Source organism: Pelophylax lessonae (assembly GCF_965119305.1).
Source record: "Pelophylax lessonae genome assembly, chromosome: 2".
Lineage (NCBI taxonomy): Eukaryota > Metazoa > Chordata > Amphibia > Anura > Ranidae > Pelophylax > Pelophylax lessonae.
This window is the reverse complement of record NC_138769.1, coordinates 209,836,994-209,851,298: the sequence shown is the minus strand read 5'-3', so window position 1 is coordinate 209,851,298 and position 14,305 is coordinate 209,836,994.

The window sequence follows — 14,305 nt, the reverse complement described above, 5'->3', positions numbered from 1 at the left end:
AATGAAAAACAATGAAAACCTTTTTAGGAGGAACAAACACCCTATCTGGATGATCTCATTTATTATACACTTCTTGTTCTAAGAGTGGATGCATGGGAAATGACCGAGGACTCTGAGGAGGGCGCAGTGAGCCAAGAGAGGAAAAGAGTTTTCAGTTGACTCCAGGGGCTTGAGTTTAAACTCAGCCCGGACCATCTCAGCAAGAGACTGGATAAACAATCTTTGGGATTGAGAGGCTGATAGAGATTCCTCTGACTCCCCGGAAGTGGAAGTTTCAGCTTGACCTTCTATAGGGTCATCTTCAGCTACATCTTCCACATCCTCTGCCCAATCCTGAACTAACTCAGGGGGCGGCTCAGGAGAGGGGGATCTAACCCGCTTTTTTCCTCCATGTGATGCTGCAATCATGTCAGCAATCCTACCATCTAGGCTGGCTAATGCTGATGCCAAATCGTCCTTGGTAACATAGGCTGTGGCAGAAGTACACGGAGTAGCTACTATGCCTGACAACCGTAATGGGTCAGATTGGCTATTTGCCTCTGGCTTATCTGGAGGAGTAGACACATGGAAGCACGACTAGGGCCTTCAGGGCCTGACAGTGGCATCACAGTGCCTTTTCCAACTGTGCTCCCTCCAGTCCATTTTCGGGCAGACATTGCTTTATAGCCAGACAAACTTGAGGTACTACCTTTAAAGTGTACCCAAGGTCTGTGCTAAGCTTATACAGCCTAATGCACACAACACTGAATACCAAAGATACAGGACCTATTAGTGCCAGTAACATACATGGTGTGTGGTTTCCATGCGCATGCCAAACTGCGTTAGAACACGCCCACCACGCGGCGAACGCCTATATTTAAATGCTGAGTTTTACCGCGCACACGAATGGGTGAACACTATAGACACACATGCCATGCGATCCAGCAGAGGCGAACATGCGAACGCTTATGTGCCAGGGCCAACCAAACAAACAAATGGGAGAGAGAGCAGTTTAGGCTGAATCTTGTTTGTCACAGCTGAAGCCTTTCAGGAAATCCGCTCAGGGTAAGGAAACAGTGTAACAATATGCTTTAAACAGACTTTAAACATACTTTGCATAAACCTGCTACAATGTAATTACAGCCAGACGCACCATCCCAAGGAGGCGTGGGAAGGTGGGGAAGAAAACGTAGAAGCCAATCTGGTAGGAGGTCTCCCCAGGCGCTCCTTAAACAATGATCTCTCCCTTAGCCTGGTATCGATCAAAATCAGGAAAGAAATGAGAGTCTCAAGCTCATCAGGGAGATCCTTGGCCGCAATCCTGTTCTTCAATGCATCACAGAGACCATTAGAGAAGACAGCCACCAGAGCCTCATTATTCCAGCCCTCCTCTGCTGCCAGGGTACTAAATTCGATGGCATACTCAGCAACGGTTCGTATACCCTGTTAAATGTACAGGAGCAGCTTAGCAGCAGAGGCAGAGCGAGCAGGCACGTTGAATACCCTAAGGAAGAAGGCAACAAAACTGGGGTAAGCGAGTATCACAGGATTATCGTGCTCCCATAAGGGATTCGCCCAGGCCTTGTCTGAAAGCAATGATATTAGGAAGCCCACGTTGGACCTGTCAGAGAGAAATACCTGAGGAACTATCTCAAAATAAATGCCCACTTAGTTTAGGAAGCCACGACACTGACTAGGTTCACCCCCATAGCGCTGCAGGAGGGGGGCTGAACCAGTCATCCCTCTGGTAACAGTGATTCCAGCTGCAGGAGCAGCAGCAGGAGGAACCCCCGGCCTAGCAGCACTAGGAGCAAGGTGTGCTGTGCGTTCGGGCAACGTCTGCAGTGCCTGAGCGAAGCGACCCAAGAGGTGATCTTGTTGATCGAGCCTGGAAACAGCATGGGGAGCATAGGAGCCCCTGCACGTTAGGATTCATGGCCCTTGTGTACTGTCAGGGTGCCAGGAAACCAGATCACATGAAGATGCAAGTAAAATAAAGCAGTTTATTAGAGCAACAACAATAAATGCACAGCAAGAGTGAGGAGCGAAATCAAGAACAGCCGGGCTCAAGTCCAGAGCGGGTAGTCTGCCGATGCCGGGTCGTCTGCCGATGCGGAATCCAGAGCCAGGAAAGTTGTCAGCCAAGCCAGGTCATTCGCGGAGGAACACGGAAAACAGAAGACTGCTAGCAGTGTTGCACCTTGGAGCACAAACACAAGGGCTAAGGACTGCAAGCCAACAGGTGATATATATAGTCAGGTGTGCAACATCATCTCTGAGCGATGACCAGGCAGCAGGCAAATGATGATGCAAACTATTCTGACTCGGATTGTTGTGATAGTGATCTAACCCTTGTGAGACCTCTGTGCCTGGCCTGTATAAGCAGATATGGTCACTGCGGACAATCCTCCTCAGCAGGGGAGGGCTGGCAGCCTTAGGCCTGGGGGGCAAGTCCAGTCAAGTGGCCCATTGAACCATTTGAAGCAGCTCACCATCCATGCCTACCTGGTTTTATAAAGGATATTGATGTTATGAAGCAAGACAAACATGATGCAATGGGGTAACTCATACTCTGTACACTCATACAGCTCTGCAAATAGAACATTGTGTAGCGGCGACCAGCAGCTTTATACCGTGTCTGGCCCCTACATTAATCTAGCCCTGAGTGCTGACTTTTTACTCGGCATCAGAGCGGCCCGGGGCAATTGCCACCCTGCCCCCCCTCCCAGTCCTCCCCTGCTCCTCAGATAGCTGAACTCACCAATACTGGTTTCATCCAAAAGCTGGTTTACTCTGAACATCACACAACAGGAATACAGCAGAATGAATGGATTTCAGTATTATGCGGTCAAAAGATGATGCTTCCCCTAGCTTAGCATGTGGAATACAAGAGTCCCTGTTACATGAGGTAAATGCAAGCAGCCATGACACAGGAAGTACAGAAGAGCAGGGGGTGGAGTTTACATACAAGGAAATTATGTATCAAGCTCACAGGAGGAACAAGAGCATTACCAAAGAAGGCCAGAAGGGGCAGCAAATACCTACCCATAGAAAAATACATGGTAAATAAATCACAGAATATACTATGTAAATTGCATCTACAATAATGAGAATATTAACTGTGTAACAGCACACTCCCCGTCTGACATTGTAAATGTCACTATTTTATACCATAACGGTAGTTATACAGGTGCAAATAAACAACAGTGCAATTTGCTTGATGTCTTGAGAACCAGAAAGGCATAAAGAAAAAAAATGCAAAAAATGCAACAACTTCAAGTTAACATTAACGTCCAAGACTCTTCCTTCTTGAAGTCAAAGGTAAGAACAAACAACATACGCAAGTAAGTTCATTCTCCAAAGGGCAAGAGCAGAATAAGTTCAGTGATAGGTCTGATGAAGGTCTTTACAGTCCCTTGTCTTGCAACCTTCACCTCCACCTTGAGTACCTTGCCATCATCGCTAGGAACACTCTTTATAATGAGTCCCATAGGCCACTCAAGTCTCCCAGCATGTTGATCCTTGAGCAGAACAAGATCTCCAACTTTAATGTTAGGATTTGGGTGTTGCCATTTCCTACGTCCTTGCAGAGTAGAAAGATACTCCATCTTCCAACGATTCCAGAAGCAGTTGGCGAGGTGTTGCACTCGCTTCCACTGGTTATAGCGCAGGTTTCCTGAGTTAAAGTTTCCGGGTGGGGCAGGAATGGACCCAAGCTTTTGGGTAAGCAGAGTAGTTGGGGTTAGGATAGTTGGATTCTCTGGATCTGTTGACACTGGAACCAGTGGTCTGGAATTAATTATAGCAGATGCCTCTGCCATAAAGGTGGTTAGAACCTTGTGGGTAAGTCTTGTGCAATTTGAGTCCATAAGCATAGAGTCCAATATTCTACGTGTAATGCCAATCATTCTCTCCCATATGGGAAGAATGAGGAGGATTGAATATCCATGTACAGCCCTTTTGAGCTAAGAAGTCTTGGATTGGTCTAGAGTTGAGCTCTAACTCTCGTCAGGCTCCAACGAAATTAGTACCGCAATCAGACCTAAGTGTCTTGACTGGTCCTCTGATGGCGAGAAATCGTCTCAAGGCATTAATGAAGCTTGAAGCATCCATAGTTTCTATTACTTCAATGTGTACTGCACGCACACTCATGCAAGTAAACAACACTGCCCATCGTTTGCTTGACCACCTTGATTTCTGCGGGCTGTTACCATCCATGGTCCAAAAACATCCAGACCAACATGAGTGAATGGTGGGTCAGTACTTAACCTGTCAGTTGGCAGATCTGACATTTGCTGTTGCGGATGTTTACCTCTGAGTTTGCGGCAGTGAACACAGCTGTGCAGTATAGCTGTAATTTGTCTTTTTGCTCCTATGATCCAAAGGCCTGCAGCTCTTATGGCACCTTCAGTGAAGTGTCTACCTTGGTGCTTAACCCCTTCGTGGTAGTGCCGTATGAGCAGAGTGGTAATGTGATGGCGAGCGGGCATAATGAGAGGATTCTGTTCTTTCTCTCCCAACTCGGCCTTGTTTAAACGTCCACCAACTCTTAACATACCATCATTGTCAATGAATGGGTTTGGATTAGCAATTGCACTGGTTTTTGGAATATCCCTTTTGTCACGGATACATTTAATGTCTGAGCCAAAGACTTCCTGCTGTACAATGCGTATTATGACCATTTCACCTTCAGCAATGTCCTTTGCAGAAAGAAACCTTTGACATATGTGCCAACCTTGACATTGAGGATCAGTGGGCTTTGTGTGAAAGCAGCGCGCAATGTGGACTAACCTTGCGATGGTGCGTACAAGCTTTATACCACTTGGAAAATCGTTCAAATCGCTGACAATCCAAGATGAGTCTTTGTTTAGTTTGAGTGACGAGGGTTTTCACTTCTGGACGAATCTCTGAATCTTTGTCAGGTTCTAGGATACTGAAGACATCAGCTGTGGTTTCTTCTGGCTGATTCAGCAGGAATTCAGGACCTGTTATCCAAGAAGAATTAGCAAAAGCAATTGCAGACATTGGCCTGGTGGCATGATCTGCAGGATTTATTTCAGGTCTGTTCTTTAGCGTTCATTGAAGTGAATTCAATCTGGATACAGCCTATTCACGATTGGTAGGGAGTTTGGTTCTTGCTGCTCGAAGAGATAATGGCGCAACCCAGCTGTTAGACTCATCCTGGAAGAATTCTTTGTCCATTATTTTGTTGAATTCTTTGTCTTCAATCGACAAGGCTAATTTTTTGTCATCATTTGTAGTACTAAACACTGCAGCACCTAGGTTGTCATAAGAAAGAATAGAAGCAGTATGCCGTACTTGGATGATGTCGAGAGGTTTTCCCTTTACTTCATAATGGCGAGGGCATCGTTTGAAGTGGGAGGCACGTCCATTCCCAAATATGTAAGTTTTGAAGGAGCGGATCTCAGATGACGTACGCTTCCTGTCTAAGCATACATCGCCCACTATTACCCAGCCTAGGTCAAGTCTTTGTGCATAAGGGGCGTCGTCGGGTCCATCACACTGGTCGCGCACTTTATGTACTCTGAGGATGTCTCTTCCTAGGAGAACCAAAATTTCAGCATTCATGTCCATTGCAGGAATCTCATCAACAAGGTGCCTTAAGTGAGGATGGTGATATGCGGCTTCTGGAGTGGGAATCTCTTGCCTTTCATCTGGTATCTGGTCACACTCAACTAATGTTGGTAGGGGGTATACCCTGTCCCCCCTTGATGTGAGAAACCATGAACCCATCCACTCTTCTGCGAAAGGCCTCTACATGACCAGAACCGGTTCTAAGAGTATACGGTGTGGGATGACCCTCTATGCCAAAGATCTCAAAGAATTTAGGCTTAACCAGGGATCTATTGCTCTGTTCATCTATTATGGCATACATCTTAGTAGCTTTCTCAGGATGGTCCTTTGGGTATATCTTGACTAGGCATACCTTGGCGCAGCATTTGTGATCCAAGCCTTCTCCACAGACTTCTGTGCATGAAGAGAGAACATTATTGACTTTGTTGCTCCCCGCCATAACTTGAGGCAGGGGAGGACGTAGGTGGCTGCTGTAACTTGTCTGGAAGTGGAGTAGGATGCATAGCTGTAACATGTTTGTCGCTGCTGCACTCCGTGCACTTGATGAGGGCTTCACAGTCTTTAGCAAGATGGCTATAAGAAGCACAGCACTTGAAGCATATTCCAAGTTTCTGGAGAATCTCCCTGCGCTCCTGTAGAGTCTTTGCCCTAAGTCCACGACATTTCTTAAGAGGGTGAGGCTTCTTGTGAATAGGACACTGGCGATTAGGGTCTTCATCTTTGTCAACCACGCACTCATCACTAGGTGAGGTGACGGAGGGTGAGATGTCTGTCCTCTTGACAGATATTGCTTTATTAAAGTCTCTACGTTTAGGTGCTGTGTTATCATACCTTGATGATGATGAGGATGAAGCAGGCATGTTGGGTTCACTGAAGCTGAAGCTGGGGTCATTTCTCATCCAAGCTTGATCACTAATGAACCTGCAAAAGTATGAGAATGGAGGAAAAGATACATTATAGTCTCTTTTATACTTTGACCCTTGTTGTGTCCATTTCTCTTGTAGGCTGTATGGCAGTTTAGACACCACTGGGTTGACACCATGAGCAGTGTCCAGGAAGCTTAGTCCAGGTAGACGTGGATCTCTCTTTGCCAACTCCATGAGGAGGTCACTTAGATCTTGCAGCTTGCAATGGTCTTTGTTTGATATTTTTGGAAAGTTTTGCAGTCTCTTGAATAGAGCACTTTCTATGGCTTCAGAACTACCATATCGGTAGATCGATCGGAAGATTCTGGTCCCAACCTTTTTTTGATCAATTCAAGTTCTTCCCTAGCATTAAGGTTGAGATCAGCAATAGCAGCCTTGAATGTTGCTCTCCAGGCCCTGTAGCTCTCTGCACTATCGTCAAACCTTGAGAGGCTTGTGTTAATGAACTCACGGCGCACCATATATCTGGCAAAGTCATTCAATTCTGATTTCTTACTCTTTGGTACCAAAGTAACTTGTGGAACCCCTTGGTCATGAAAGTTCTCTGGTGATGTAGGGTGAGGTTCACCAGGGTAGAATGATGTAGCATGAGCGTTTAACTTTGGCTTAGTCTCTAAGGCTTGTGCTGGCGGTGGCTTCAGATGCAGCTTGTCACCGAAAGTCACATTGTTGTTTGCAGGAGAAGATGTGGTTGGCTGCATAGATGTACCTGTATTGTAGACTTGAAGAGGCTCAGGCATATTGTGTTGAGAGGTCTCCGTGTTGAGAGTCAGAACAGTGTTGCTTGTAGGAAGTACAGGAGATGACTTTGTATCCTTGCAAATGTTATGCTTTAGTATATATTCACTGGTGCGTTCAACTGGATCTTCCAGTTCTGCTGGGATAAGACAGTCCAGATTAGTGCTTTGTTCCATTGCTTGTTCGAGGACTTTTAGCCTTGCCAGGGAAGCTGCTTTCTCACCTTCCATTTGCAGAATCTTTATTTGTGCTTCTTCCTCTGCTCGCTTTCTGATAAAAGAGCTTTGCACCTTTTTTGCTTCAGCATCAGCATGGGCCTCAATAAGCTTATCACTTAATGATGAATTTCTGGAGCGAGAGGATCGAGAAGAAAGTGCAGTGCGCTTGGTTGAGGTGGATCTGTGAGATCTGGTCTCCAGCAAATGAGCTATGCGGAGTTCTGCCTTAAGCTTAGCATTTTGCACTTCAAGATCCCTTTGTTGGTTTAGTGCATTGGTCCTGGTCAGTTCTGCTGAAGAATCCTCTATATTAGAGTCCTGCAAGAAGGCTGAGTATTTTATAGACAACCGCTTATAGCGTTCATATGCGGCACATAGACGATTTACAGAGTCTCTTAACAGCCGGTTGATCAGTAAAATTTGCCAAAACTGACATGTAGTGTGAGGTTCTGTCCCAGAGATCTGACAGATTACTGGAGAACTCATCTCTAGTTGCTTCATAGTTTTCTCTGAGTTTCTGTGTCGGTTTTATTATACGTTTGGCTTTTACACTTTGTTCTGTAATATCTGCTGGATCTGTTCCATGTGCACCTTCCTGTTCAGAGGCATGATGTATCTGTATTGTTTCTGCCATAAAAGGGTGTTCAGAGCCTTGGCTAGACATTTTATATTGTTTTGCAAAAAATGGTACTGTCTCTTTAAGAAACCACACAGCAGCTTAAACGGCAGCTTAGACAGGTAACACCGTTCAGTGTAGAGAAGCAGCTTCAATGTTCACATGAAGTGCAGTTAGACTGCAGTAAGAACAGATCATATGCAGTGCAGTGAGCTTCAGCCACCATGTGCTTCACAAGATGGGGGATGGGACTGAGCTAGATTGTAAATTATGCTCTCACATATACACAGCAGCTGCAGGAATTCTATGCATCTTTTGACTATTCTGACTCGGATTGTTGTGATAGTGATCTAACCCTTGTGAGACCTCTTTGCCTGGCCTGTATAAGCAGATACGGTCACTGCGGACAATCCTCCTCAGATAGCTGAACTCACCAATACTGGTTTCATCCAAAAGCTGGTTTATTCTGAACATCACACAACAGGAATACAGCAGAATGAATGGATTTCAGTATTATGCGGTCAAAAGATGATGCTTCCCTTAGCTTAGCATGTGGAATACAAGAGTGCCTGTTACATGAGGTAAATGCAAGCAGCCATGACACAGGAAGTACAGAAGAGCAGGGGGTGGAGTTTACATACAAGGAAATGATGTATCAAGCTCACAGGAGGAACAAGAGCATTACCAAAGAAGGCCAGAAGGGGCAGCAAATACCTACCCATAGAAAAATACATGGTAAATAAATCACAGAATATACTATGTAAATTGCATCTACAATAATGAGAATATTAACTGTGTAACAGCACACAAACAGAGTTTATAAAAGACAGCAGTCTGCACAAGCCCAAGATGGCTGCCAACAGGAAGGCAAGGTGAAGCCCTTAATAGGGGCGCTGTGGCAAGGGATGGACTACAATTCCCATGATGCTTTATGTCAGTGTACAATCATAGGATGGTACGCAGGACTTCTTGATGGCCCGGGCCCTCTGAGTTTAGTTTTCCCCAGTTACACAGTGTGACAGGGGAGGTTTAGTGGACAGCAGCATCTGGAGTTCCGGAAGTGGGCAGAGGTGTGGGCAGCAGAGAGGGGGACTTCTAAAGTTTTCAGTGGAGCTGAGCATCTGCATAAGGTGAGCTGTCTAAAGACTATGGAGGAAATGCATGGTGACTTCCTTGACTGTCCGACAATGTTTTTTTGTGTGTGTTGCACGGTGCTGCAAGTGCTTGCTGTATGTGCATTGCATCACTGTCTCTGGCTGCCTCACAGAGCCCTCAGAGCCGAGGGAGACTCATTCTGGAGATCTGTACAGTTCTATGTTGAGGAAGGGGGGATGGAAGGGAGTTGAGTCTGTACTAAGGCGTGGGGGGTAACACCATGTTTTACCGCACCAGGTGACACCAACCCTAGTGATGCAACTGCATTCGGGAGCTACGTGCGTGTTTGTATTGCATGTGAACAAGAGGAGATGGGGTGCTCTAAAAATGTTGTTTATTTTAATATTTATTTTATTTACATTTTTTTATACATTTTACTGTTAATATTTTTTTTTTTTGGTTGACTTTATTATTAAAAGAGATGAACAACATCTTTGTGATAGCATGGGTCATGACAGGTCCTCTTTTTGGATAGATCTGGGGTCTACTAGACCCCGTATCTCTCCTCTGGCCGAGATTGGTTCGAGCAGATGCTTTCGCAATCCTTGTCGCTTCTGGTTTCTGAAGTCACACAGTGGGAGGAGCAACATCAGTTCCTCTCACTTTGCCCAAGAAACGGATTCCACCAGTCGCCTCTTTACCAGGCCTCCTGGTCTGACAGGAGAGCCTGGTAAAGCTGCCGACAGGAGGGGGGTAACCCCTTCCACTGCCTGTAAAAGTAATCCAGCAACTCTATAGCTGCTCGGATCACTTTTACATAAAATAGAGTCGCCAACTCTAAAAAACGATACTGGAATCATTGTTGTAGCCTCAACCATAAACCCAGAACAATCACTTTAACCTTAGGCACGTTATAAACGGCCTAAGAAAGGGAAGTGGTTAAAAGAAAAAATGTAACTACCCCTGTGCTCATGCACAAATGCAAACGTGGATGTTACAAAAACAGTGGATACATATGTGCAAACACGAACACATATGTAAACTGCGATTGCACCACACATGTGAAAAATCACAGCAAACATCAGGGTAAGAACAATAAGTCCACACCTACCAACGTTCTGAGATGGGAATGAGGGACACCTGTTAGCAAAAGTATGTAGGCATAGGACACACCCCTGACACTCCTACTTTAAAGGAGAATTGTACAAAAAAAAATTGGATAAACCCAAAAGTCCTTTTTCCACTACTATTCCTTTATCCTAGCTTTTGAAATTTACAGATGCAGCAATTTAGAAATTGGATGAAAGGTTTAGCACTGGGAAACCCTTTTTGAAAGATACATAGTGCATTTTATATATATATCTATATAGATCAGACCAAAATAAGGGACAAATGAGGAGAAAAGAGGTACAGAGGGACTTTGTTCCGAATGAGAGACAGTCCCTCAAAATCAGGAACAGTTGGGAGTTATGTAATTCTAGCTTTAAAGCTCACTTTAACTCTAAACTGGTAACATGTTTTAATATCATATATTTCTGGAGTTTTACTGCCTGGTCAATAAAGCCATTTGGCCCATGTTGGAAATCATTGTCTTGGAATGCCAGTACAGCAAATTTACCCAGCAGGGTGTTTGTAACATGGAGTCAAAAATAGGAATTCATCTCCTAACAGGATGTTCTCGCATAGGCCTCCTGATGTGATGTATGGGGGTAGGAGAGCATCAGCGAAGAACTCCTGAGTTACAGAAACTTTAAAGGCCAGCTGTTACTGGAAGATGACCTAGGCCTAGGTCATAAGCAGTGATTAATGGACTAATGCTGCCACTAGTGGAGACCACAGTATGTTTCCTGGAAGAAGGTTAGAGGAAGAATAAACTTCCTGGGGATTAGGAAGGACGGCCTCCTATAGAGTTTCAATGGACAGAGGACTACATAGGCAGGCAGAGGGTGTTTGTGTGGGGTGTGTCTGAGTGCGCTTTAAAAGGTAATGGTCAGCTAGAATTCTTCCTTTTTTTCCACTGAGCTTAGCCGAGACACAGCATCTTGATGACCATACATAAAGTATCATCTACAGTATGTTTTTGTGTTTTATATGCTCTGTATTATTATTTTAGTGTTTTATGTCAGCATTTCTACTTTCTTACTGTTCTACTCACTCACCCACCCTGGACTGAAGTGGAGAGCAGGCGGCGGCTTCCTCTATGTCTCCTCCCTCCTCCTTGGCTAATAGCATGACCTCTCCTTTCGGCCAATCGGGAAACGGGTCTCAGGACCCGCTTCCTGATTGGTTGGGAGGAGGCTCCGTGTGATAAAAGCAAATATTAATTCGCTATTGTCACACAACTGGGTGGGCTCGGGGCGCAGTGCTCTGCTCCCCAAGCCCGCCCTTTTTTGAAGCCTATTAGAGCCTCTGGCTCTAATAACGTGCTTCAAAAAAAAAAAAAAACCCTATTGGAATCCATGTGTCCGGCGCCCTGCATGTAGATTAGGGGGCTGGACGCATGGATAGGGGAGGGGGCGGTGCCCCTGCGCCCCCAATGCACCAGCCACCACTGATAATAATACATATTTACAATAAATAGGGGAAATCAAAAACCACCCCATGTTTATTTCACCTCCCAACTTTCTACGATGGGAATGAGGGACACCTATTAGCAAAAGTATTTAGGCTCGGTTCACATATATGCGATGCGGGAAGGCTGCGAATTCGCAGCCTTTTCCCGCATCGCACACGCACCCCCGGCAGTTCACACTGCCATATGCGATACGCTGGGGGTGTCAATGTAGTCTTAACGACACCCCCAGTTTGATCGCATATCGCAGTGCGATCGTGCAGTTCGCACAGGATGGGATCGCACAAGTGTGAACCGCTCTGCGATCCGATCCTGATGCGGCTGCAAAAATGCCTCCTGTGCGTGTTTGCACCGGGTGCGATGCGAATTTAGCCATACAAACTGTATGGCTAAACTCGCACCGCACAGCTGATCGCATGTAATGTCGGAGCAGTGCGCTCCGACATTACATGCGAACCCGGCACTCGCAGAAGTGTGAACCGGGTCTTAGGCATAGGGTACACCCCATTAAAGGAGGATTGTACAGAAAAAAAAATTGGTTAAACCCACAAGTGCTTTTTTACCACTATTTCTTTATACTGGTTTTTGAAATTTACAGATGCAGAAATTTAGAAATTGGATGAATGGTTTAGCACTGGAAACCCCTTTTTAAAAGATAAATAGTGCATTTTATATACAACTATATAGATCAGACCAAAATGAGGGACAAATGAGGAGGAAAAGGGGACAAAGGGACTTTGTTCCGAATGAGAGACAGTCCCTCGAAATAAAGAACAGTTGGGAGTTGTGTAATTCTAGTATCAGAGCTCAATTTAACTCTAAACTGGTAACCTGCAAAAACTTTAAAAGCATCACCTATTGAGAGTTTTATGTACCGTAGTTTGTCGCCATTTAATGAGCATGCAAAGTTTTAAACCAAGACATGTTTGATATCTATTTACTCAAAGAAAACTGCTACAACGTCATCTTTTTTTTAATTTTTTAAATTGGGTATGCTATTGTGTTTGTGTGCACTAAAATGCATTAAAGTGTAATATTTCCTGAAAATTTGGGTTTGATAAACAGCTGCACTTATATCGCGCAACATAAAAAAATGACAACAACCACCATTTTTTCTCCAGGGCCTCTGCTTTCAGAAAATATATAATGTTTGGCGGTTTTTACCTTTAGTATCACTGCCCCTTCATATTATCCTGTCCTACACTGAAAGCTCTACATTATCTGCAGGGCACTCATTTACTCTTCTCCTTTAGATTGTAAGCTCTGATGAGCAGGATCCTCCTAAAGCCTGGATAACCAGCATTCGATCAGCGCTTTCAGCCAATGCCTGCTAGAACTGATAAGTATATTCTGGTGGGAGGGAGTCCCCACTATCAGAATAGAATAGCACAGTGGGAAAGATCCCTACATCAACATCGATTGTGTTGATGAGGGGATCTTTCAAGTTTTTTTCATTCCACTTGATGGTGGAACAAAATAAAACTGCCTGTGTGTACTGAGCTTAATGTGGAACTTCACCCAAAAGGGGAAGCTCCGCTTTTCCGCCTCCTCCCCCTCCTCTACCACTTTGGACATATATATTTTTTAGGTGGGAGCAGGTACCTGGTTTTGGTGAGTCCCAGCTGACTTCCTTTAGTAAATTTGCTGGCACTAGGACCAAAATAATGGTAAAGAATCGGCCTGGGGGAGGACAGCGCCTGATCCCTGGGCAGGTAAGTGTCATTTTATTAAAAGTCAGCAGCTACAGTATTTGCAGGTGCACTCCTGACTTTTAATTATTTTTTGGGGGGACGGGGGGGCACTGAATATTCTCCTTACCTTTCCAGTTTTTAACTGTATTGTAACTCTACTTTATTTTGTAAAGTGTTGTACAAACTGTTGGCTCTATATAAATCCTGTATAATATGATTTCTGGTTTTTATAGGTTACCACACATTAACATCACTTTTTACTGCCTAATTGCTTCAATTTAGTGTACAGGAAAAGTTTAAAAAAATATTGTATCCGCTTACAGCACAGAATCACCTGTACAAAGGAATGGCCACTCATTTTAAACGGCAGTAATCTTTCGGGTCGCTTTACACCATAATTTCTGCATTCCAAATGCGTTTTTGCATGTACATTTTTGGTGAGTTCCAATGTGTTTTTGATTACTTTTTCCCCTAAGTTTTTCTTCATCTCAATTCAGGACTTGGGTGCTTTTTTGAAGCACATTCTACTTTTGTTCACTGCACTGGAATGTGCTGGTGTTAATTAGGTTCTTTGGAATACATGGAAAGCACTGTTAAATTAAACAAAAAGAATGGTGCGCTTGTTCATAATAAACAATCCCTATATGTGTTTAAAAAATAGATCCACATAAATACTCCATTGTGCAATACACAATTCATATGATGAAACATTTAATAAAAGGTGGTGTGGCCATACAATCAAAATAATAAAAAAGGTAAAAATATGGGAAAAAAACAAAAGTCTAAAAAATTTGCTCAAAAGTTCACGTGCATATATTTAATCCGCAAAATGTTGTTTGCAATCATTCATTAAGCAATGTATAAAAATCCTTGAG